This window comes from Eschrichtius robustus, chromosome 17, assembly GCF_028021215.1.
Source record: "Eschrichtius robustus isolate mEscRob2 chromosome 17, mEscRob2.pri, whole genome shotgun sequence".
In the NCBI taxonomy this organism is placed as follows: domain Eukaryota; kingdom Metazoa; phylum Chordata; class Mammalia; order Artiodactyla; family Eschrichtiidae; genus Eschrichtius; species Eschrichtius robustus.
The window spans coordinates 12,610,408-12,634,063 of record NC_090840.1 but is presented as its reverse complement, the minus strand read 5'-3'; the positions used below and the strand labels follow the sequence as shown (position 1 = coordinate 12,634,063).

At 43.0% G+C, this 23,656-nt stretch overlaps 1 long non-coding RNA gene across 1 annotated transcript; it reads left to right on the top strand.

Annotated features, from left to right (window-relative positions):
• Nucleotides 1–5,929: 5,929 nt before the first annotated feature.
• On the top strand, nucleotides 5,930–23,445 carry LOC137751344 (uncharacterized). The gene is made up of 3 exons (XR_011070765.1): nucleotides 5,930–6,176; nucleotides 18,538–18,608; nucleotides 22,874–23,445. It is a non-coding gene; the product is annotated as an uncharacterized lncRNA (long non-coding RNA).
• Nucleotides 23,446–23,656: the final 211 nt, after the last annotated feature.

Sequence of the window (23,656 nt, the reverse complement as noted above, 5' to 3'; positions counted from 1 at the left end):
GAGGGCAGCGAGTCCCTCTGTTGAATACAGGCCACCAGAGAGGCCAGCCCTGGCAGTGTGCACCTCCAATGGGGCGTGAAACAGACACATATCCAGGCTTTTGTTCCATAAGCAGACCAGCTTGGGTAGGAAATTCATCTGAGACTGCTCTGAATTAGAAACTACAAAGTTATGAATGGCCCGTCTGCTCACAGGCCAGAGCCGTTGAATCTCTTGAGTCCTTTAACATTTTTCTAATTGCTTCAATGCATCCCCGCTCCCCCAAGAAAAAGATTTTTTTTCAGGCATTGTTTTCAGAAGAAATAATTAAGGGGATGACCCAGATAAATTGTTGCTTTACCTACTTCCTCCTTTAACTGCAAATTGCTAGAGAAGACTTTATAAAAACTCACAAACCTATTGGTCTAAAAATCCATTAAAAGTGACATAAGGAAGGCAGGCATAGATTGCTGAAAAATGGCAATAATCTATCTAAATGGAAGGAAACTGGTCTCTATGAGGAACAGTGCAGGGTGTCCCATACATAGCCTCCACCTCCCAGTCATTGGCGTTAGAGGAATAATAACCAGACTGTGTGGTCCCCATGGGTTCCAGCACTGATTTCTGCATTATTTTCTTTGGTCCTCACAGCAACCTTCGCAGGTAGCTATTATGATTCCATTTTGTAGATGAGCAAACTGAGGACCAGAGAAGTTCTGTGACCTGCCCAAGATCACACGGACGGGGTGGACTTACTATAAAGCAAATGAAGCTTATACTTCAGGGCTCCCACTTGCATGGGCCCCTGTGAGTGGGGAAGTCGCATGGGGAGGTGGGACGTTGTGGCTGGGACGGGGGCGGGGGGAACAGATTGTAATCAGAGAACATTTCTGTATAAGCATTTCTGGTAAATTGTCTAAAGAGATCTCAGAAGAAAAGACTGAAATCTCCAGAAATGTGTTGTGATTTCCTTTTTCATTCCAAAGAAATATTCAGTTCTGCTCTCGGTTTTGTATTCTTAAAGAGTGGCCCCCAAGCCTTGGGCCTCATAAGACCTACATCTGCCTTTGCAGGTAGGTGGTAAGTGGTAGAGCTGCATTTGAACTTGGGTCTTCTGACTTCAAGGCCTGTTCTATTTTCAGACTACGTAGAAACAAACACAGAAAAGTATAAACAGAACATCAGGTGAAAAAAAAGCTGGGTATGAGAACTATGATCGTAATAATGTAAAACTTGTGCCCCCAGCGGAGCCTCCACCCTTTGGCTCGGAAGCGCTGTGCTGTGTGTCCACAGCTCATCTTCCTTCTCAGAGACGGCATCGAATTCATGTCTGTTCCCTCACAGGACGCACCAGCAGGTGGTTGATAAACATCAGGTAACCAATGTAAAGGAGTAAATGTGATTTATACTTTCATATTTGGTTTGCTGTTCACTTTCTAAAGGAGAAAGTGTATGATGTCACCAGCGTGTCATAAATGAATCTGGGGGATAGATGCGATGATAAAATCTATACTTCCTGCAATGGCTGAGCTCTGTCGGTCTAGTGGGAACTTATTTGTGTGGTTTTGAGTCTTTTAGTCAGTTTCTTTTGCTGTAACTTTTCACGATGTGGTGATAAAGATGAATGTTTTCTCAGGTTTGCTGATGGAGAAAGAGTGGCAAAGGGAATTATTTCCCTAGGCCATCATACAAATTAAGGAGGTGGGGACGGATAGGATAAGAACATAGGATCTCTGGCATTTACTAGAATTGCAGCACCATATTTTATTGCCTGAATTCTAGCATTCAGTTTGGGATCGTTTTTTATCAATTTTTGATCTAGGTAGAGAATTAGAAACAAATGTTTTTCTAATTCCATTGTCTACATGAAAGACAATATTGGTCTATTTGGGGTGAGGATATGCTCTTATTTGAGGAAAGTGGGTGGGCATAAGTTTTTAAGTAAAACAAAATTTTTTTTTAATTGAAGTACAGTTGATTTACAGTGTTGTGTTAATTTCTGCTGTACAGCAAAGTGATTCATTTATACATATATATATTCTCATTTATAAAACAAAATTTAATTAACTCGTCAAATAGTCATTTATTCTGAGAACATGTTCTTCTCATTTTGGGGGTGTTTAAATTTTAAAACAATGAGGATTGTTTTAAAATGAGGATGAGGATTTTTTTATTTGACAAGATATGCCAGACTCCAAATCTATGTCACTCCCCCAAATCCTCAATATTTTTGAAATCTTACAGGTCCATGAAATTTGAAAGTTTGAGAACCACTCCTGGGGCTCTTGGGTAAGAAATATCATCTCCATAGCTTTTTGCTGGAGGGTTCTAGAAAGACTTTTACCCTCTTCTAGGCAATTCCTTGTATTTTTTTTTTAATTAATTAACACTTATTTTTGGCTGTGTTGGGTCTTTGTTGCCGTGCGCGGGCTTCTCATTGCGGTGGCTTCTCTTGCTGCAGAGCATGGGCTCTAGGCCCGCGGGCTCAGTAGTTGTGGCTCATGGGCTCTAGAGCACAGGCTCAGTAGTTGTGGCGCACAGGCTTAGTTGCTCCGCGGCATGTGGGATCTTCCTGGACCAGGGCTTGAACCTGTGTCCCCTGCATTGGCAGGAGGATTCTTAACCACTGCGCCACCAGGGAAGTCCTTCCTTGTATTGTTGATATTCTTGAATGTGTTTGGTGGCCAGTGAACTAGGACATCAAGCTTGGTGAGAGGTTAGGATTTAGCCCTTGTTGCCATTAAGTTTTCTTGGCACATGGATATTAGACACTGCACTCAGCAGACTGGCTGATTTCATAATATTAATGTAGAAGAACATGGTGGTGGTAGAAATCAGTGCAGCCATGATGATGTCTTTTTAGGTTCTGTGATGAAAGAGAAGTTAATCGGCAAATTTCAACCTGAATCCTCATGTAGAATGTTGACTGTGACAAATAGCAAAGAGGCTCACGGGAAATAAGGCGTATTGCATTCCCCGCAGCTGCATGCATTTTCCTCTCTTATAATGCAGAGAAAATGGCTCTGAGTGACAAGGCAGTGTGTCTGTTTACTAATAACCATAAAGGGTGAGTGGCTGGCTGAGGAGGTACAGCGCTTGAGGAGAGGGATGAGAGGGACCTGGGAGGCAGAACTTCTCTGAGTCACGTAATTAAATTATCAGTTGTCAGCCATTGCCTGTCTCCTACATTGTAAGGAGAGAGCTGTCTTCTCAGTTATGATATTTTCCCCCCTTTGCATGAAAACATAAGATGGGGTGTGTCCTGGAAAAAATACTAACAGACTATTATGCTTGAGAATATGATCATTATTTTATAATTCCCATTTATTAAGCGCTGAGATGAAGTCATTTCCTGAGACAGATATAAATCAGTGCAAAATTGAAGGGGAGAGAGACAGAGAGGTATATGGAGTATATATTTGGGGATGGAGTTGTGTGCATGAAGTAATTCATGTTAATAGGAAATTCAAGATGTGAATGATTTCCATTATATAAATAAAATTAATCCAATTATTGTAGTGTTGGTTACACAGTTCTGTGAATTTACTAAAAATTGTTGAACTGAACACTTAAAATGAGCGAATTTTATGGTGTATTAATTATACCTCAAAAAAGGTGTTAAAAATTCATCTAGTTTTGTTTGGAATGTATGATCAGTAAAACAGTAACAAAATAAGAGAATAGGAGCAAAACATTTAAAAAACAATACAGCAGGACTTCCCTGGCCATCCACTGGTTAAGACTCCGCGCTTCTACTGCAGGGGGTGCGGTTTCCATCCCTGGTCGGGGATCTAAGATCCCACATGCCCCGAGGCTTGGCCAAAAAAAAAAAAAAAATGATAATAATAAAATAAAAATAATGTAGCCCAGTTCACACTCATATTTAATACTGAGGGCTATGCAGGGATGGTCAAAAGGGAGAATCTGATACTGAACCGCATGAAAGTATGATAAAGGTTGAATTTTCAGTTTGCAGGTGGTTCTGAATGCTTTGACTCAAGTACCCACCCCCAGTTGGAACTCAGTGCCCACTGATGACTCCATTCGGTTGGCAAGGTGCCAACGGGAGTGTTTTCAAGGGAGGGTGACTCAGGGGGCCTTTGTTGACTTGCTATAGTAGCTCTATATAGTATAACTGGGTGACCAAATAATTGATCACCTAACCCAGGGACAGTTTGGAGCTTGAAATGTGGTGCTATTAATCATTACGTGGCGACAATAAGCATAAGCTAATCATATGCAAGGTCCCTGTAGCGCTAATCGTGTCTGATAATACAATACATATTTCTATGCAACTCTTGGTTGATTTTATATGCAGGGTTTGGAATCAGAAGACCTAGGTTTACCTTTCTGAGCTTTGATTTCCTTAATTCTAAAACACAGATGCTTCCTCCTCCTTCCCTCCCCCACCTCTTTCTTCCCTTCCTCCCTTCCTTCCTTCAACACCTATTTATTGAGCTCCTGCTATTTTTTTTTTTTTAAGTTCTGTACTAAGAATTCAGGAGATAAAGGACCTCCTAGTTTAATTTTAGAAACAGGCTTAGTGACAGCACCTCCCTCACCTTTCTGGAGGGTGCAGCCCTTAAGTCTTAAGTCAGAATAGGCTTTAGGCAGGGGTGGGAGAAGCTCCTTCCAGTAATGGGCTGAAGCACTTTGCAGAGCAGCTAGAGGCAAACACACAACGGTACCAGCTGATCTTTTGTAAAATGTACATCGATGTCCAAGCTCAAGCAGCTGCCACACATCCTAGAAATACCTCATCTCACCCCGGCCACACCTACCAAACTGCCTGCACTCGAGCCCACCTAAGCTCTGCTTTCTTTCTCCTTGTGGAGGGTGAGCTGTCCCAGGAGCTGGACAGCTGGCCTCTCACCCACCCTAGCTGGTTGCCCTTGCAAATCCTCCTTCTCTGCCCAGCATCCCTAGCTACTGGATCACTGACTCCCTCTTTACCTAATCGTTCTCATCATCCTACAGCAATGTTGAAATGTTTCCCACTCTGAGAAAACAACCCTCCCTTGGTGGACACCGCCCTCCACATACTGCATTTCTCTGCAGAACTCCACTTCCTTGCCTTCCCTCTTATCTGATAAAATTCCATCTTGCCAACCCATGCCCAATTTGCTATCCTAATCTTATTCTCTGACCTCTCAGGGACAAGTGACAGTGCCTGAGCCACTTCTTCCTCTTGGCCTCTGGGAACCTTCTGGTTTGTCTCTCTTCTTACTGGCTGCCCCTTCTTGGATTCCTTTCCTGTCTTCTCCTCCTCTGTCCAGTTTCTAAACCCTGGAGTCCCCAGGCCTCTGTCCTGGACCTCCTTCTCTTTTCTATATTTCCCCTCATCTGGTCCGTGGCTTTAAATAATATCTATAAGTAAATGAGAAAGCTGTCTCCAGCATTCATTTTTTAAATTTCTTTTTTTATTATACAATTAAGGACATGTGTAAAAATCAGAAAATATGATCAAATATAGGAAGATAAAATCAACCATAAACTCAATATCCAGAAATAATCATTTAACCTCTTGGCATAGATACTTTTTCTACATACATACATATATGTGTATATATATATATTTTATATAACAAAACAGAATCACATTATACATATTACTTTGAAACTTGCTATTGATATTTAAGAGTGTTTTTGTGGATGTCCTTTGATGCCAACAGACACACAGGTCTCCAGCATCATCTGCAATCGCTATTTCCACGATCGATGAAACCCAACCCATTCTTAACTGTCAGAGTTGTTTCCAGATGTTTGCTGTTGTGCGGAAAGGTAGTGCTGCGGCTCCGAGGCAGCTGGGTCCTTGCGCCCTCGTCAATTGCAGTCCAGGCCGCGTTCGTTCCCGGGAGTTGGGAACTGCTGAGTCAGAGGCGCGCGCGTGTTAATCCTTCGTGCCAGCGCCTGATGGGTCCCCGGGCTCGGGCACCCGCTGACATCACCTGTCGGTCCTCGGGCTGCGGGGCGCGCGGGGACCAGCACCTCGCGTGGGGAGGGCCTGAGGGACGGGACGACCGGTGGCCGCTGGCGGGGTGCGGCCGCCCCAGAGCACCCCGGGCTGCAGAAAGGGTGGGGCGGGGCGGCCGGGGGCCTTTGTGTGCGCCAGACACCAGATGGGACGCGAAGAGGGACGTACGAGCAGGTCAGATGGCAGGCTTTCCACGGACCTGCTGCTGCTGCTGCTGCATCGGGTACGAGATATTTTGGCGGGAAGAGAAAATGCTTACAAACAAAAAACAAAAAAACAAAAGTTTTCCCTGTGACAGGCCCTTTGGACAAATGTCTTTTTGACTCCGTGTGTGCTTGGGGGCGGGGTTGCCGCTCAGAACCGGTCTCTTTCCTTCTGAGATAAAAGCCTTTTGCTCTGTCAGATGTGGACCCACAAATGAGGGGTGGGGGGCTGTCCATCTGGCATTTCAGGGAGAGGAGCGCAGAGCGATGTTTGCACTCCGGTGAGCACGGCTGGCCCTTGTTAGGAGGACTCTGAATGCAAAGGATGTCAGCGAGGGGTGGATCTGTGCCGGGTCCAGGGGGCCTGCACGTGCAGAGAGAAAGGATGGTGGTGAGGAGGGACCCCCCAGAGAGAATCCCCCAATTTACATCTTAGCCCAGTGTTCATGGGCAGAGCAAGACCTGGCAGGTAGGAGATGTGGCAGCTCCTTGACCAGCTGTTGATTTGCAGAGTGTGTGTGTGTGTGTGTGTGTGTGTGTGTGTGTGTGTGTGATGAGGGGAGGGTGGTGGGAGATGCAGAGGAAAGCAGAGCCTTCCTCTATCTGTTGCCATATGCCCCAGGGTCTCCACCATCTGGGGTGACCCTTTCTAACTATAGTAAACCTGACTTATCCAGGCCTGCGGCTTGGGCATCGTTTAGATGACGTGGTGAAGGCCCTGTTGTTTCGATCTGAATGGAGCGTTGAGTTCTAGAACATCACTCTCCTGGCCCAGTAGCCATGAGGGAGGCTGTGTGAAAACCCCTCTCTCTCTTCTGAATATCTGCCCCGCTGCCTTGTCCTCTGCAGGTCTCGGTGTTCCCTCTGGAGGCCCTGTTGTGCTGGCAGTGGTGTCCCCAAGTCTATCACGTTAGCACGTCCCATCACTTAAGCGGAGAGCTGCGCTCCCAGAGCAAATGCACTACGGGGACCCGAGGGGCTGGGAGAGGCCTGGGGTGAGCGTGAGAGAGGACAGGCAGAGCAGGTGAGGGCCCAGCAGGTCCCTACTGGGGGGTGGGGCAAAGAGAGACGGCACACCAGGGGACTCCCAAAGCCCCTGCCCACACGTTTGCCCAAGGAGAGCCTGCTTGGGTCCCACCTTCCCACCTAACCCTGCATTTCTAAGAAGTAACCCTGGACAATATGCATAGGTGTCCATCTGCATTGGGGTGGTGTGTCATGGGTCATCTAAAAAGAGAGTGAATTCTGTGTGGGACAGGACAGAACAAAGCCACGAGAGTCCCTTGGAGTTTCAAGAATTGTCGCCTGGAAGCAGGCTCTTCCAGAGCACTGTATGACCAGCACGAGGAGTCAGGAGTCCTGGGTTTGAATCCCACATCCCACATCCCACATCCACTTGTTCATGGTGTGACCTTGGACCAACCCTCAGACTACTGACCCTGTTTCCTTATCGTTAATCAGGAGCGAATAATCCCCAGTTCACAGGGTCAGGGTGAAGGTGGAACAAGCTCTCTGAAGACCATGAAGATGACAGTGATATTTCCATCAATACTTGTGATGGCCTCTTCCCCTACTGCAATAGGCAGGCAAGATGAATACTGGTGTCCTTAGATTACTTTTTCCCTTTATTTTTTTATTTTTTTTAAATTTATTTTATTTATTTTTGGCTGCATTGGGTCTTTGTTGCTGCACTCGGGTTTTCTCTAGTTGCAGCGAGCGGGGGCTACTCTTCGTTGCTGTGTGCAGGCTCTCACTGTGGTGGCTTCTCTTGTTGCGGAGCACGGGCTCTAGGCGCGCGGGCTTCAGTAGTTGTGGCATGTGGGCTCAGTAGTTGTGGCTCGCGGGCTCTAGAGCGCAGGCTCAGTAGTTGTGGCACACGGGCTTAGTTGCTCCGCGGCATGTGGGATCTTCCCAGACTAGGGCTCGAACCCGTGCCCTCTGCGTTGGCAGGCAGATTCTTAACCACTGAGCCACCAGGGAAGCCCCTTTTTCCCTTTATTTTTAATTCCCTGACTCTGAGAGGTTCAGTACAATAGCCATTAACTGCATGTGTCTGTTCATTACTTGAAATGTGGCTGGTTTGAATTGAGATGCACTCTTTATTTTTTATTTTTTATTTTTGTTTTGTTATTGAAGTATAGTTGATTTACAATGTTGTGTTAGTTTCAGGTTACAGCAAAGCGATTCAGTTATATATATTATATATTCTTATATTATTCAGTTATATGTATTTGTCATATGTACATATTCTTTTTCAGATTCTTTTCCATTATAGGTTATTATAAGATACTGAAAATAGTTCCCTGTGCTAATAGTAAGTCCTTGATGTTTATCTATTTTATCTATATCTATATATATGTATATATTTTAATATATATAGCAGTTTATATCTGTTAATCCCAAACTTCTAATTTATCCGTGCCCCCCTTTTCCCCTTAGGTAACCATAAATTTGTTTTCTATGTCTGTGAGTCTATTTCTCTTTCATAAATAAGTTCATTTGTATCATTTTTTTAGATTCCACATGTAAGTGATATATGATATTTATCTCACGTAGTATGATAATCTCTAGTTGCATCCATGTTGCTGCAAATGGCATTATTTCATTCTTTTTAATGGCTGAGTACTATTCCATTGTATATATGTACCACATTTTCCTCATTCATCTGTTGATGGACATTTAGGTTGCTTCCATGTCTTGGCTATTATAAATAGTGCTGCTATAAACATTGGGGTACATATAGCTTTTTGAATTAGAGATTTCATCTTTTCTGGAGTGGGATTGCTGGATCATATGGTATGTGCTCTAAGTATAAAATACATGCCAGATTTCAAAGACTTAGTACAAAAGAGAATGTGAAAGATTTCATTAATAATTTTTATGTTGACTACATGATGAAATGATAATATTTTGGATACATTGGGCTAAATAAAAATATGAAAATTAATTTTCTGTTTATTTTTGCTTTTTTATGTGTGGCTTCTAGAAAAATTAAAATTATATATATGGAATGCATTATATTAAATTGGACACTGCTAACATAAATATCAGGAAGACTACAGTTGGCCCTCTGTATCTGCAGGTTCCGCATCTATAGATTCAACCAACTATGGATTGAAAATATTAAGAAAAAAAATTCCAGAAAGTTCCAGAAAGAAAAACTTGAATTTGCCTCACTCCAGCAACTAGTCATATGGTGTTTACATTGTATTTCCAACTATTTACACAGCATTTACAGTGTATTTACAACTGTTTACATAGCATTTACATTGTATTAGGTATTGTAAGTAATCTAGAGATGATTTAAAGTATACAAGAGGATGTGTGTAGAGAATATATGTAAATTTATGCCATTTTATATAAGGGTCTTGAGCATCAGCTGATTCTGGTATTCGTGGAGGGTTCTGGCACCAGCCTCCAGTGGACACTGAGGACAGCTTACCTTTCTTACTGTCCAGCCCTGTCCTCCCTCATGAGCCTGGCTGGTTGGGTGACAGAAGTCTCTGATCTGCCTTTATCTTACTCTTTAGGAAACTCAGTCTTTCTGGCCTCAGTGTTTTCTTCTCTTTTTCTTTTTTTGTTTGTTTTGTTTTGTTTTATATTTTTTTTCTGGCCTCAGTGTTTTCTGACGTGAGGTTGTTTTGAGGCTGTGAATCTTGCCTTGTTTCTATAAATCAAGACCAAAGCAAAGCTCTGCCCTCAGGTTGACCCATGCTGTTTCAGAAATCGGACTCTGGCTCCTGCACCTTATGTTTTAGCACAGGTGATTAGAGAAAGCCCAGGACAAAAGGAAAATCTGCCAAGACCTTCCTGTATTTCATGCCTTATTTAACTGGCCATTGCTTTTCTCCTTTATAAGTTTAAATCAAAGCAGAAGATGGTTAGGGCCCAAGGGAATGTTTTGATGTAGTGAGACTCGTGGCCACATGTTGGAGAAGGTGTCTTGCTTTCCCTCTCTGAGCACTTCGTCAGGAGTGACTGTCCCCCACACGTACAGTGATTCTCTACAAGAATGCCTAGGGAGAACAACTCCTTCTCACCCCCTCTGGGAAGCAACCAAGGATGTCTCACTTAGTTCTCACCAAGGAAGTGATTTCACACCAACCTCTTTGTACTTTGGTCTAGGCCAGGCAGAATAAGTTCTGTTTTCTTAGCTTAAAATTTTCGTCAGACAGTTTAAAATTCCATTACATTTCTGTTTTTCAGAGTGAAAGCAGGGTCTCAGAACATTGGATGGGAGTCAGTCCAGGGGTTGGGATGTCCAGGTTGGGTCCCGCGGGTGGGGCGCCTGCTTCTGCTGTCAGAGGTACTGCCGCCCTGGCACCTGGTGGGAGGACCCTCCCGCTGGCCTGCGGCCCAGAGTAAGGCTGGAGCTGGCCCTTCCTGGACACAAGACAGCCTTGTGAACATGGTTGACAGAGAAGCCCTTGCTTCCAAGGGTGGGAGGATGTGAGGGCCCCCTCTAGCTTTTATAATTTATATATTTTTAAAAGGCTCTCCTCTGGCTCGGCCAACTGCAACTGGACAAGCCATTCAGCCTCCCCATTAAAGAAGGGAATTGGCAAGATGGACTCGCCAGTTCCATCCAGTCCCCAAGTTTTGTGATGCTATTAGGAGAAAGAAGAAACAGCCGGCTCAGGGGAACCAGGTTCACAGGAAAAAGGACTGAACGTTTCTTCTTAGAACAGCACGTACCCAGAAACAAGCATAGGTGAAAGGAGATTACTGTCAAATGGGGCTTCTTATCTGATCAGCCCTCCTTTCTGATGATAAACATGCCCAATGACAGTCATCACAGCCCTTGACTTTGATAAATCGGTTGCTTTCATACTTGCCATCAGAGCACACCCCTGCTCCATGGCTGTCTTGCTGGACACAGGGCTGGTACCACTTCCCAAGCCTCAGGGCAGGCCTCCGTGGGGGCTGGAGTCTCATCCAGCCCCAGTTAACTTTGAGATGCTGAGCATCTGTTAACTGCATGGTTGGCAGGAAGGCGAGGGTGGTACTGGTGTGGGGAGATGGAAGGACACGAAAGAAGAGTATAATAACTATGTCTTCAACTGGGAATCTAGGAAGCAATAAGAGAGTCTCATAAATTCTGCCTCCCTCCTTCCTCAGAAAAGAGTGCCTGGTGTATAAGAACTCCAAAGCACAGATACGGTGATGTCATTGCTCTACTCAAAAATCCTTGGTGGCTTCCTGCTGCCCACATTTGGGCATTTGGGGCCATCTATAACTACCCCCAAATCTTCTTTCCATCTTTCTCTCTCACACTCCTCCTCAGAGAAATCCTTCATCTTCCCACCTCCTTACTTTTTCTGGACTAGATACTCTTTCTCAAAAACTCTAATCCCAGATCTACCTCTTGAAATCCTCATCATCATTCAAGGCCCAGCTGGTTTTACTGCCTCCTTCATGAAGCCTTCCTGGATTTCCTGAGCCAGGAATTTTCCCTCCCTTATCTGAGCATTCATAGCCTTTGGTTTGTATCTCTCTTTTGGTACAACTTGCTTTCTATCTATTCTTATAATTATTTCTACACAGCTTTGACTATGCCTATGTGGACCTTAGAGCATTTAGCCCATGCTGTGCCCTTAGTAGGTGCTCAACAAATGTTTCTAGATCCACATATGAAATAAAAGTGGCAAAAAAGCCCATGCACTGGTGCTGATGTAGCAGTGCAGGACAGCTGCCAGGCCAGGTGAAACAAAGATCTAAGAGCAAATGGCCTCAGACCACCTCAAAGCACAGAGGCTTTATTTTCCAGAACAGAATCTGCTGGTAGCTTGCCAGCCCTGTCTGCCTCCCAGAGGGCACCTATTTTTTTCCCCTTCTCTTTTCTTCTTTGAGCCCCACACACCTGCATCCTTCTCATAGCGAATAAAGGAAGAATTGGAAATACAAGATGCACTTAAGGAAAAGAAGTACTAATTTTGAAGATTATGTTGTGGTTAGGATAATCTCACAATATGAGGAGTTTAGTTTTGATCACTTTCTGCTTATCATATACTTGAAAAAGACAATCATCATATTTAAAACAAATTTTGGGACCTTGGAGGTTCTAAGCCAGTGCCTTCCACACTTGGATGAGCATACACACCTCTGGAGGATCTCACTAAAATGCAGACTTGGACTTGGTAGGTCTATCATTTCACATTTCTAACAAGCTCCCAGGTGATGCCTGTGCTCTGGTTCTGTGGACCACACCTTGAGAAATACATGATTTTCAAATTATGTGCAGTAACTAAGTTTCTCAAATCACCTTTCTCACTTTGAGCCCCCATAATGGTGCTGTTCTTTTTTTTTTTTAATTTTATTTTATATTATAGTTGACTTACAATGTTGTGTTACTTTCAGGTGTACAGCACAGTGATTCAGTTATACATATATCCATTCTTTTTCAGATTCTTTTCCCATATAGGTTATTAGAGAAGATTGAGTAGAGTTCCCTGTGATATACAGTAGGTCCTTGTTGATTACCTGTTTTTTTTTTTAAAGGAATTCCTTTATTTTTATTTATTTATTTATTTATTTATTTATTTTTGGCTGTGTTGGGTCTTCGTTTCTGTGCAAGGGCTCTCTCTAGTTGCAGCAAGTGGGGGCCACTTTTCATCGCAGTGTGCGGGCCTCTCACTATCTCGCGGCCTCTCTTGTTGCAGAGCACAAGCTCCAGACGCGCAGGCTCAGTAGTTGTGGCTCACGGGCCTAGTTGCTCCGCAGCATGTGGGATCTTCCCAGACCAGGGCTCGAACCTGAGTCCCCTGCATTGGCAGGCAGATTCTCAACCACTGCGCCACCAGGGAAGCCCTTCATTACCTATTTTATATATAGTAGTGTGTATTTGTTAATCCCGAACTCCTAATTTATCCCTCCCCCTCCCACGTTTTCCCTTTGATAACCGTAAGTTTGTTTTTGATGTCTGTGAGTCTGTTTCTGTTTTATAAATAAGTTCATTTGTATCATTTTTTTTAGGTTCCACATATAAATGCTACCGTATGATATTTGGCTTTCTCTGTCTGATCTACTTCATTTAGTATGATAATCTCTAGGTCCATCCATGTTGCTGCAAATGGCATTATTTCATTCTTTTTTATGGCTGAGTAATATTCCATTGTATATATATACCACATCTTCTTTATCCATTCCTCTCTCAGTGGACATTTAGGTTGCTTCAATGTCTTGGCTATGGTAAATTTTTTGTTGCTGTTCTTAAGGCCCATTTAGCAGACTTAATTTTGTTATAGCTATGTATACGTTAGGAGCAATTGCTTTGAAGGTAGAAGCCATCTCTTCCTGTTATCTTCACATTTTCTTTTATAACCCTCATACTAGCAGCACACAGTAAGTCTTCACAAATGTTTGTTATATGAATAAGCGAGTGAATGAATGGGCAAAGCAAAACTATAAAACTGTATTCCAGGGCACAGTTGTGCCCCTCAGAGAAAGCTGAGTCCAAGAAAACAAATCAAGGTGTTCTATGGAAACTGACCTCTGTCAGGAGCTGACCTCATTGCTTAGGGAAAGGGACCTTTTTGAACTGACTGGACCATATGCCCTTTTGGATACCTTAGGCTCCCAGTTATACTTTGGAATGTGCCACTAGGAAGGACACACCACATAACATATGGCAGTCACCATACACTGGGTTTTAGTGTTATGAACCTCTGGCAACTTCTCACTACAGTCCTGTGTAATTATTCAAATGCTAATTATAGAGCCCATGGAGTATCCAGGCTCTTAGCCTTTTTTGCTTATTTCTCCCTCCTTGTTTCTTTTTGGTCACTTTTCAACATTTTGGCACTATTCATCATGTCATATGCAGAGCTGCTAGTGCGAGCTTACTGTAACAGAGATCTCTTCAGAGCCCTTGTCTTCCTGGGCTTCAAATGCCTGCCCACTGCCAACCAGAGTCAAGACCCCTGCCGAGCAGGGCCTCCTAGGCCCTTAGGTGCCCGCCCTGTGCCCTTTCTCCGCTTTATCTTTCAGCCTTTGCCACCATACTCTCCACTCCCTCCAGACAGACTGTTTTCCAATCCCTGAGCACATGCTTAGGCTCCGTGTGTTTGCTTTTCCTGTTCGCTTTGCCTAAAATGCCTTCTCTCCACCTGGCAACCTCCCTTTCCCCGCCCTGTCCAGTCGCCCAATCCCACCTTCCCCTGGGGTCCTCCTGAAACTCCAGAAAGAACAAGTCAGTCTTCCGGGCCTCTTTGCTGCTCCTCTGTTTCTTCATTCATCCCATTGCATTATCGATGGAGCCCTACTCTGGCCCACCTACCTTCTCCTTTTGTCTCCAGCCCCATCGTGGGCACCCAACTCATGCTCGTTGAAGAAATGGAGTCCATGGGAAAGCACTTTAACCACCGCTATTCACGATAATCCCTCTTCCTTTCTCCTGGCCGTCCAGAAGGAATTCCCATCAATCCAGGACCTGCTTTGTGCCAACTTCATTACCTCCTGTCTTATTTCTTCTTCACAGCTTCTCCGCATGGTAGGTATTATTAACCTTATTGTGTTCACGGGAATGCTGTGGTTCAGGGAAGCTAAAGCACTTGCCCCAGAGCTTTCTGAAGATTTTGTCTGCAGACGTGGGACCCATATTTAGCCATATGCTAAAAACTGGGGCTCTGGAAGCCTAAGTCCCATAAAGTATGTGCTGGAAGCTAGTGCCTCCTTAATAAGGCTGTTGGTTGGGTCGGAAGTCTGTCAGCGGCATCTGAGTCACTCATTCCTGAAACAAGACCTCAGTGTCGAATGGAATTCCCCCTCTTTCCTGCCCCTGGTTCATTTATATGACTCAAGAGGAGGGCACGGTATGTAGGGAGCTCGCTGACTTGGTAGGTATGACTTTGAGGGTGGGGCAGCATTTTCGAACCACAAGTAGCCAGATTATTTCCCCTTTCCAGAGGGGTTATTGTTGGTCATGCTCATGGAGCCATCATTTCAAAATATTTTCAAGAGATTTTTTTCTTTTGCCATTAATTTAAAGACAGGTGATTTCACGCTTGCTTGTTTCCTTCTTTAGATAGATTGCACCTGTGGGTAATTGACCACTCTAGGATTGATGCAACACAAACACACCTAGTATCTGTGTGATCTTGGACAAATTATCGAACCTCTCTGAGCCTTCACTTCCTCATTTAGAAAATGAGGTTGCTGGGGGCACTACCTGAGAGCACGCATTCGTGAAAACAGGTGCTGAGCCTACAGTAGCCGCTCACAAATATTTGCCGAACCTGAGGTCCCAGCACCTAGTTTTCCCCAACGCTTCTTTCTCATCAAAATCCTGCTCAGGCACTGAAGTGCTTAAGCAATTCTAGAAACAGTTTGGATATAAATTACGAGCAAATAGTCAATGATATATCTGAATATTTAAATAAGGGTGTCCTTTGGGATTCTGTTTCTTCTCCAGAAGAATGTGGGCCACAGTGAAGTGAAGGTAAAATAAAAATGAATGAAACTCATTCACTCACTGAGGATTGAGAGCCAATTGGACCATTAGCATCAGAATCCCCTTTAATTCCCCACCCTAACCTAGGATAATCTCTAGCTGAGGCGTCCTAGAGTTTGGGTGAGTATCAAGAAAGGAGATGTAACTTTAGTGAGAAACAAACTCATCAGGTGATTCTTATAAGGATTAAGAGTTTAGGATGACTCAGCTGCTTTTCTTAATTCAGTCAAACTAACAAAAGGTGCTATGGAGAACCAGCCTCCCTGCTGTGGGCACGGTTCTTCAGGAGACCTCAGACCCATGTTTGGCATTTGTCACACCCCTTGTTGGTTTCTGTATACAAACCTTTTAAGCCTGAAGGTGGTAAACTGACATGTGTTTTGGAAGGAAGACCATGGAGATGGTAGAATTGCAGCACCGGGGTTTTAAATCACAGCCTGTGATTAGAAGCAAGCAAGAAGATTCATTCTGATATTGCTATTTGGCATTGATTTAGAAAATTCAGAAATTCTGAGAGTCTCTACAGGGAATGCAAAATGAATGAATCAACTCTGTTTGGGTGGAGCGCATTTAATCCAGGGAAATCGGTTTGTGTAAGTCACGACGTGCACTTTGGGGGCCAAATGGTCCTTCCACCTGTGTCTGCTTCCATTTCCTGTCCTTGGAGCAACAGGTGTACTAGCTTCCCCTTAAGTCGGGGAGGGCACATGGCATTTTGACGCCATTGTTTTGATACAAGTACATTTGATACAGCCTTAAAAATGAAGCCTAAAAAAAGCCTTTAAAAATCTCTTAGTTTTCAGTTGTTTTATTACCAAATGAAGTAAGACAAAGAGCTTCACCCATCCCCGCCCATCCAGTCCCAGAACGTCACCTCCGTGCTAATCCTCCGGAACTCCTCTGATGTAGGAACTGGGAAGAAGCTGGGCACCAGGGGTGTGTCAGGTCATCAGGGTGGGCGGTAGCTGGTGGAAAATCGCTAGTAACGACACAGCAGTGATGTGCCCTCAGGAAGGGCATTGTCATCCTGAGTGAGTGTCGTTTCTTGTCTGAGAATCTGGGAGTTCTCTGTCTCGTGTCCTCTAATTTTGCTCTCTGAGTTGCAACACCCATAATTATTACTTTCGATTAATAATAGATTGGCAAATACCTCTGCTTTGTGTAAGTTTCTTGATTATGTCAACTTAATTATTCTTCAGACACTAGAGGGGGTGGAGGGAAAGGAAGTTATTTGGGACACAATGTAGTCCTTTTTCCTTAGGCGGTCCGGAAAATGTTCATTTATGTTTTTAATAATTTTCTCAATACACATTTTATAGAGGTTTGTTCAATATTGTTAAATTCCCTTATGATGACAGTTTGGAGGGGGCCCTCCTGTGAGACTCAGTTTGAATAGACTTTTCAAAAATATTTTTGCTGCCTTAAAAGTGGTTTTTGAAAAATGAGTAAAAGATACACACGGCAAAAGAAAAATCAAACGCACGACTATGGCGACGGTAGAATGATCAGTCTTTGCTGGGGCTTAGAGGGAAGGAGGGAGGAATGGGTGGGCAGAGGGGATGTTGAGGGCAGTGAAACTGTTCTGTGTGATACGATAAGCGTAAACACACATCATATACATTTGTCAAAACCCACAGAATGTTCAACATCAAGTGAACCCTAATGTGCACTGGGGGCTTTCACAATCACTTATCAGTATTGGCTCATCAATTGTAAGACGGGAACCCCACACCAGTGCACAATGTTAGTGATGGGGTGTGGTAGCTGAGGGAGTACATCCTGTACTTCCTGCCCATTTCTTCTGTAAACCTGAAACTGCTCAAAAATAAATTAAAAAAAGAGACTTTAGAAAATAAGTGAAAGATGCATATGGTAAAAAATGTACGATGTATAAAATAGATGACTAATGAGAACCTACTGTATAGCACAGGGAACTCAATGTTCTGTGGTGATCTAAATGGGAAGGAAATCTAAAAACGAGGGGATATATGTATACATATAACTGATTCACTTTGCTGTATAGCAGAAACTAACACAACATTGTAAAGCAACTATGCTCCAATATATTTTTAAATTTTTAAAAAAATACAGAGTTTGTGGGGAGGGAGTTGTCCCCATTTCTGATTCTCAGTCCTCTGCATCCCACCCCAGAGGCAGTGATGTTTGTCAGTTTAAAAAATATCCTTCCAGAGATATTCTCTCCGAGCACACGCACATGTAAATATGATCTCCTATCTTTTTAAATACAAATATTGCATGTTATATATAATTTTCATTAAAAGGAAATAAAATATAAGACTAATACAGAACAGAAAACAATAGAGTAGGCAAAAATCCCCCATAAATGGTGGAGGCAGGGATGGGGCAAGGTCAGGGGTTCAAATGGGGTTTGGTGATACCCGAGAGAGGTGTTTGACAGGGTGGTTCTGAGGCAGTTCTGGCAAAATCGCTGCCCCCCCAAAGCTGTATCAAAACAGCCTTCTCCTGTCTCTGATTAGACAGTACTGTGAAAGCTGTATAATCTAAGGGTTGTTCTCTTCAAGACCTTGGCAAGCAGTCCATTCATTCCGGTGACATCATCTCTCAAATGTTTTTGGAACCTCTCCTCTGTAATTGGCCTTCAGAGTCTGCCAGACAGTTTGTTTTGTTGCGTTTTTTAAAACTGAGAAAGGGGATCATCTGATGACTCTGAGCCCGGGGGGGTGTGAGCCCCGGGGACAAAAATGTGGAGCTGTCTGTGCACCTGAATTTGTTAATGTGGTCGTGCTGTTGTTTGCTTTTTGTGTAACAGAAAAAGCGAACAAACCAACACCCCCAGCCTGCTCCCACCACCTGCATTGCGGTAGGATAAACATGGATGCAGGGGGCTGCTTTGCATCTGAGAAAAATGAATGCTAATATGGCAGCTTGATTTGTTTCTGACATTTTTCCAGGTTAAATTAAATGACATCCAAGGAATGAAGACCTTAGACCTGCGCTGTCCAATACAATAGCTACAAGCCACGTGAGTTGAGTACTTGCCACTCAGTAATGTACTAAACACAATTTGCTTATTTATTAGCTTATTGTTCATTGTCTCTCCTTGCCCTGACCTCACCCCACCCCACTAAAGTATAAGCTCTGTAAGCCAGGGATCTTCGATTTATCTACTTATGTATCTAAGTATTTGCACACAGTAGGTTCTCAGTAAATGTTTGTTGAATGAATGAATGAAAGACCTCACCTTCATGCCTGAAAACCTTTCTCTCTGGTTGGGAAGGGAGCAAAGGTACACACAGGAAACGTGTCGAGAAGAACACAGGAGATGCATACACACATACAAATATATGCATGCACGTGTACATACAGAGTGTGTGGTATGGGTTATAACTGCTGTTAGAATTCACAGAAAGGAAATAGTGAGGTCTGGAGGCAGGCTTGAGCTGAAACGTGAGCACGGGACCTGGAGTCTGTGTGAGAATCAAGAAAGGAGATGTTACTCAGTGAGACAGATGGTAAGTGAAGCTCCAAGAGGGTGCTTGTGAAGAGGAGGAGCAAAGGACTGAGACCTTGGTTTTAGGGGGACACCTACAGTTAGGGCGTGGGAGCAGGAAGAGAAACCAGCCAAGGAGTGAGGAAAGAGAAAGTCAAGGGGATAAGGGAACCTGGGAGTGCTCTGTGGCCAGAAGCCTAGGAAGCAAATCTGAAGAAAGGGAATGCAATCAGGAGCCAGTACGGAATATAAACACGCACAGTGAAGGTAGCTTTTGACCTAAGGGGAGTTACTAGATTTTTTTTTTTTAATTTTTATTTATTTATTTATTTATTTTTATGGCTGTGTTGGGTCTTCGTTTCTGTGCGAGGGCTTTCTCTAGTTGTGGCAAGCGGGGGCCACTCCTCATCGCGGTGCGCGGGCCTCTCACTGTCGCGGCCTCTCGTTGCGGAGCACAGGCTCCAGACGCGCAGGCTCAGTAACTGTGGCTCACGGACCTAGTTGCCCCGCGGTGTGTGGGATCTTCCCAGACCAGCGCTCGAACCCGTGTCCCCTGCATTGGCAGGCAGATTCTCAACCACTGCGCCACCAGGGAAGCCCGGGAGTTACTAGATTTTGCTGTCACTTGCTAGAGTTTGAACTGCCCGGTATAGTTATTGCAGTTTGGATAGTTGCCAGTAGGTGCTGCCCTGCTTAAGTTTGATTGGTTCATGAATAACTGGGAGACCACAGATGGATCGCCCTACCATCCAGTCTCTTAGCATTTTCCTCTAAAATAGAAATCTCCTCTAAAATATGTATCTCCTTTGTAAAAATAAGCTATTATTAATTTCCGCTTATAAAGAAAGTGCTACATAATTTAGAGTAACTAAATATAGGTTAAATTCCATTGACATTAAACTCAATTATATTATTAGTCTTTCCTTAGCTAAGTCTTGGCTTTTTTGTTTTCTCCTAATTTAAAGGAATCATACTTATTAGAGTAAAACTATAGGTCTAGGTTTGCTTGAGACAGTCCCTGATTTCGCCTCTTATTCTGGCATCCCGTCTGGATTTGCCTTTGTCCCAGATGTTCCTTTTTTTTTTTTTTTTTTAATAATTTTTAAATTTTTGGCTGTGTTGGGTCTTCATTGCTGCGCGTGGGCTTTGTGACCCATCCTTTGGTCTGTGCGACGCTGTATCCTCAAAGTGCCGGTCTGCAGTCAATGGGGCCAATGTGAAATATGAGAAAATACAGACTAATATAGGTGTACTTGAGATATGTTTAGGGAAGAGGCTAAGAAGTTCTACCTCAGAGCTGATAGGGAGTATCTGAAAGCTGCTGCTACATTGGTTGTGTCGTTTACCGTATTGTGTAAATCTGCATCTAGTGTTTATATTGCTTAGTGTGGTAGGCTGGAAAATGTCCTCCTCCCCCTGAAGATGTTCCTGCCCCAATCCCTGGAACCTGTGAATATATTACATCTCACATGTCAAAAGCCATTTTGAAAATGTAGGTCAGTTATGGGTCTTGAAATGGAGAGATTATTCTGGATGATCTAGGTGGGCCTGATGTACTCAAGGGTCCTTACATGAGGGACGCAGGAGCTCAGAGTCAGTAGTAGATGTTACCACCAAACCAAGAGTTTGGAGTGATGTGAGGAAGGGGTCATGAGCTAAGGAATACGAGTGGACTCAAGAAATTGAAAAAGGCAAGGAAATGGACTCTCCCCTCTGAGCCTCCAGAAGGAACCAGCTTAACTGACATTTTGACTTTAGCCCAGTGAGACTGATTTTGGACTTCTGACCTCCAGAACTGTAAGACAATACATTCGTATTATTTTAAGTCACTAAGTTTGTGGTAATTTGTTATAGCAGCAATGGGAATCTAGCCCATTTAGAATGCCTTTTTATTTTGCAATAAATCTTTCTGCCAACAATCAGCTGAAAAAAGAAAAGTTCGTACTTAATGAAAAATTAGATGCTCAGACGTCTGTGTCTCAATGATAGTCGATAATGAAACTATAACATGAACAAAGCATTTGTCAACGTTTATGGTCCACAGTGGGGGAACCATAATGATATCACTGGCTGCAGAAAAAGCGGAAGACACACATCTGTGGAGGCTGCCTCAGCATCTACTTAAAAGTTTTGCTCAGCTGCAGAAGATGTATTTACATATTGCTCAGTGAAGCATGACTTTTTATTTAGATCAAATACCATTTCTTCTAGATTAATTTCACTCATTTTCAATTCCAAGTTTTCCTATATATATACTAAAAAGGGAAGCAATTGATATTAATGTGGCTTCATTGGTAGCAGAAGAAACTTTTTTTTTTTTATGAATAAGTCTTCTGATTGCTTTTAGATTAAAATCAATTTTAAATGTTTAATCAAAGTAGTCAATGAAGGAAGGGCCAAGAAACTTTAATGTTGGAAGCTTTTAACAAACTGAAGCCATCAAAAACCAAGTTGCAAATAGGGGTATATTGAAAATTATCCCTAAAAAGGCAAAGGAGAAATTGAACAATTAAACATTGAGGGCTCAGATGTTACAAGATTTAATTTAAAAAATCTGTATGTTATTTGTCATTTTTCCCTTGCTGCTTTCAATAATTTTTCTTTGTCTTTAATTTTTGCCAGTTTGATTACTGTGTGTCTCGGTGTGTTTCTCCTTGGGTTTTTCCTGTATGGGACTCTCTGTGCTTTCTGGACTTGGGTGGCTATTTCCTTTCCCATGTTAGGGAAGTTTTCGACTATAAGCTCTTCAAATATTTTCTCGGGTCCTTTCTCTCTCTCTTCTCCTTCTGGGACCCCTATAATGCGAATGTTGTTGTGTTTAATGTTGTCCCAGAGGTCTCTTAGGCTGTCTTCATTTCTTTTCATTCTTTTTTCTTTATTCTGTTCTGCAGCAGTGAATTCCACCATTCTGTCTCAGGTCACTTATCCATTCTTCTGCCTCAGTTATTCGGCTATTGATTCCTTCTAGTGTATTTTTCATTTCAATTATTGTATTGTTCATCTCTCTTTGTTTGTTCTTTAATTCTTCTAGGTCTTTGTTAAACATTTCTTGCATATTCTCGATCTTTGCCTCCATTCTTATTCCGAGGTCCTGGATCATCTTCACTGTCATTATTCTGAATTCTTTTTCTGGAAGGTTGCCTATCTCCACTTCATTTAGTTGCTCTTCTGGGGTTTTATCTTGTTCCTTCATCTGGTACATAACCTTCTGCCTTTTCATCTTGTCTATCTTTCTATGAATGTGGTTTTTGTTCCACAGGCTGCAGGATTGTAGTTCTTCTTGCTTCTGCTGTCTGCCCTCTGGTGGATGAGGCTATCTAAGAGGCTTGTGCAAGTTTCCTGATCTTGGCTACTTTTAAAGAAAGAATTTTACTTTTTAAAATAACTTTGGAATATAACTATTTTATGAGTTCACCAATACAATAAATTCAATTTGCCCATTAAAAATACATATTTCAAAGTTTATATAATTTTAATTTATTTTTGCGTTCGTTTTCACTTTCAAAAGTGTATAGGTTTGAGAGATAAATAGTTAGCCTGCTTATGGGTTTTCTCATTTATCTATAAGTCCTGGGGCACTGGCTGCCTGTTGACCTCTCTGTTAGTCACATGGATTTTTGTCTTTGCTGATTTATTTGAGAATCACTGATGACCTGCCTGCTTCATGATTGTACTCTGGGTTTAACTTCTTCCAACCAGCTAATATTACTCTTGCTAAAACTACTTTGTTAATCTCAAGGAAGCCCTTAGGGACTTCCCTGGTGGTGCAGTGGTTAAGAATCTGCCTGTCAACGCAGGGAACATGGGTTCCAGCCCTGGTCCGGGAGGATACCACCTGCCACCGAGCAACTAAGCTGGTGCACCACAACTGCTGAGCCTGCGCTCTAGAGCCCATGACCCACAACTACTGAAGCCTGCTCACGTAGAGCCCGTGCTCCGCAAGAAGACAAGCTGCCACCGCAGTGAGAAGCCTGAGCACCGCAACGAAGGTATCCTGAGCACCGCAATGAAGAGTATTCCCCGCTCACCACAACTAGAGAAAGCCCGTGTGCAGCGACGAAGACCCAACACAGCCAAAAATAAATAATAAATACATAAATAAATTTATATTAAAAAGAAGGAAGCCCTCAAATTCCTTTTTCCTGGATGAGTCCTACTTCACATTTCCTCTTTTGGAGGATACACACACATGCGCACGCACACACACGCAAACACACACACGAGAAAAGAGCCTATCTCAACTTGACTCCAGTGATTTTTTTCCCTAACCAGGAATGATTTCCTTGGAAATCAAATTTCTACTAATTTTGGCATCTCTGTTTCCTGTGAAAGGTGTTTTGCATCAAATTTCTTAAGTAGCCCGGCAATTACCAGCCTTTAAAACGTGTAAAAGTAGTTTTATCTTTCCTCTCCTGTTGAATATTTTAAACATATTTAACAAAGTGGAGTTATTTTAAGATAAAATTTCACACAATTCTTATATGTGGCCTTATGGAGAACTGACTAGTGAATTGGTATACAGGAAGCCAATCATTGGGAAACAATGCAAGTTTAGATTGATCTTTTGGATAATGTTTGTT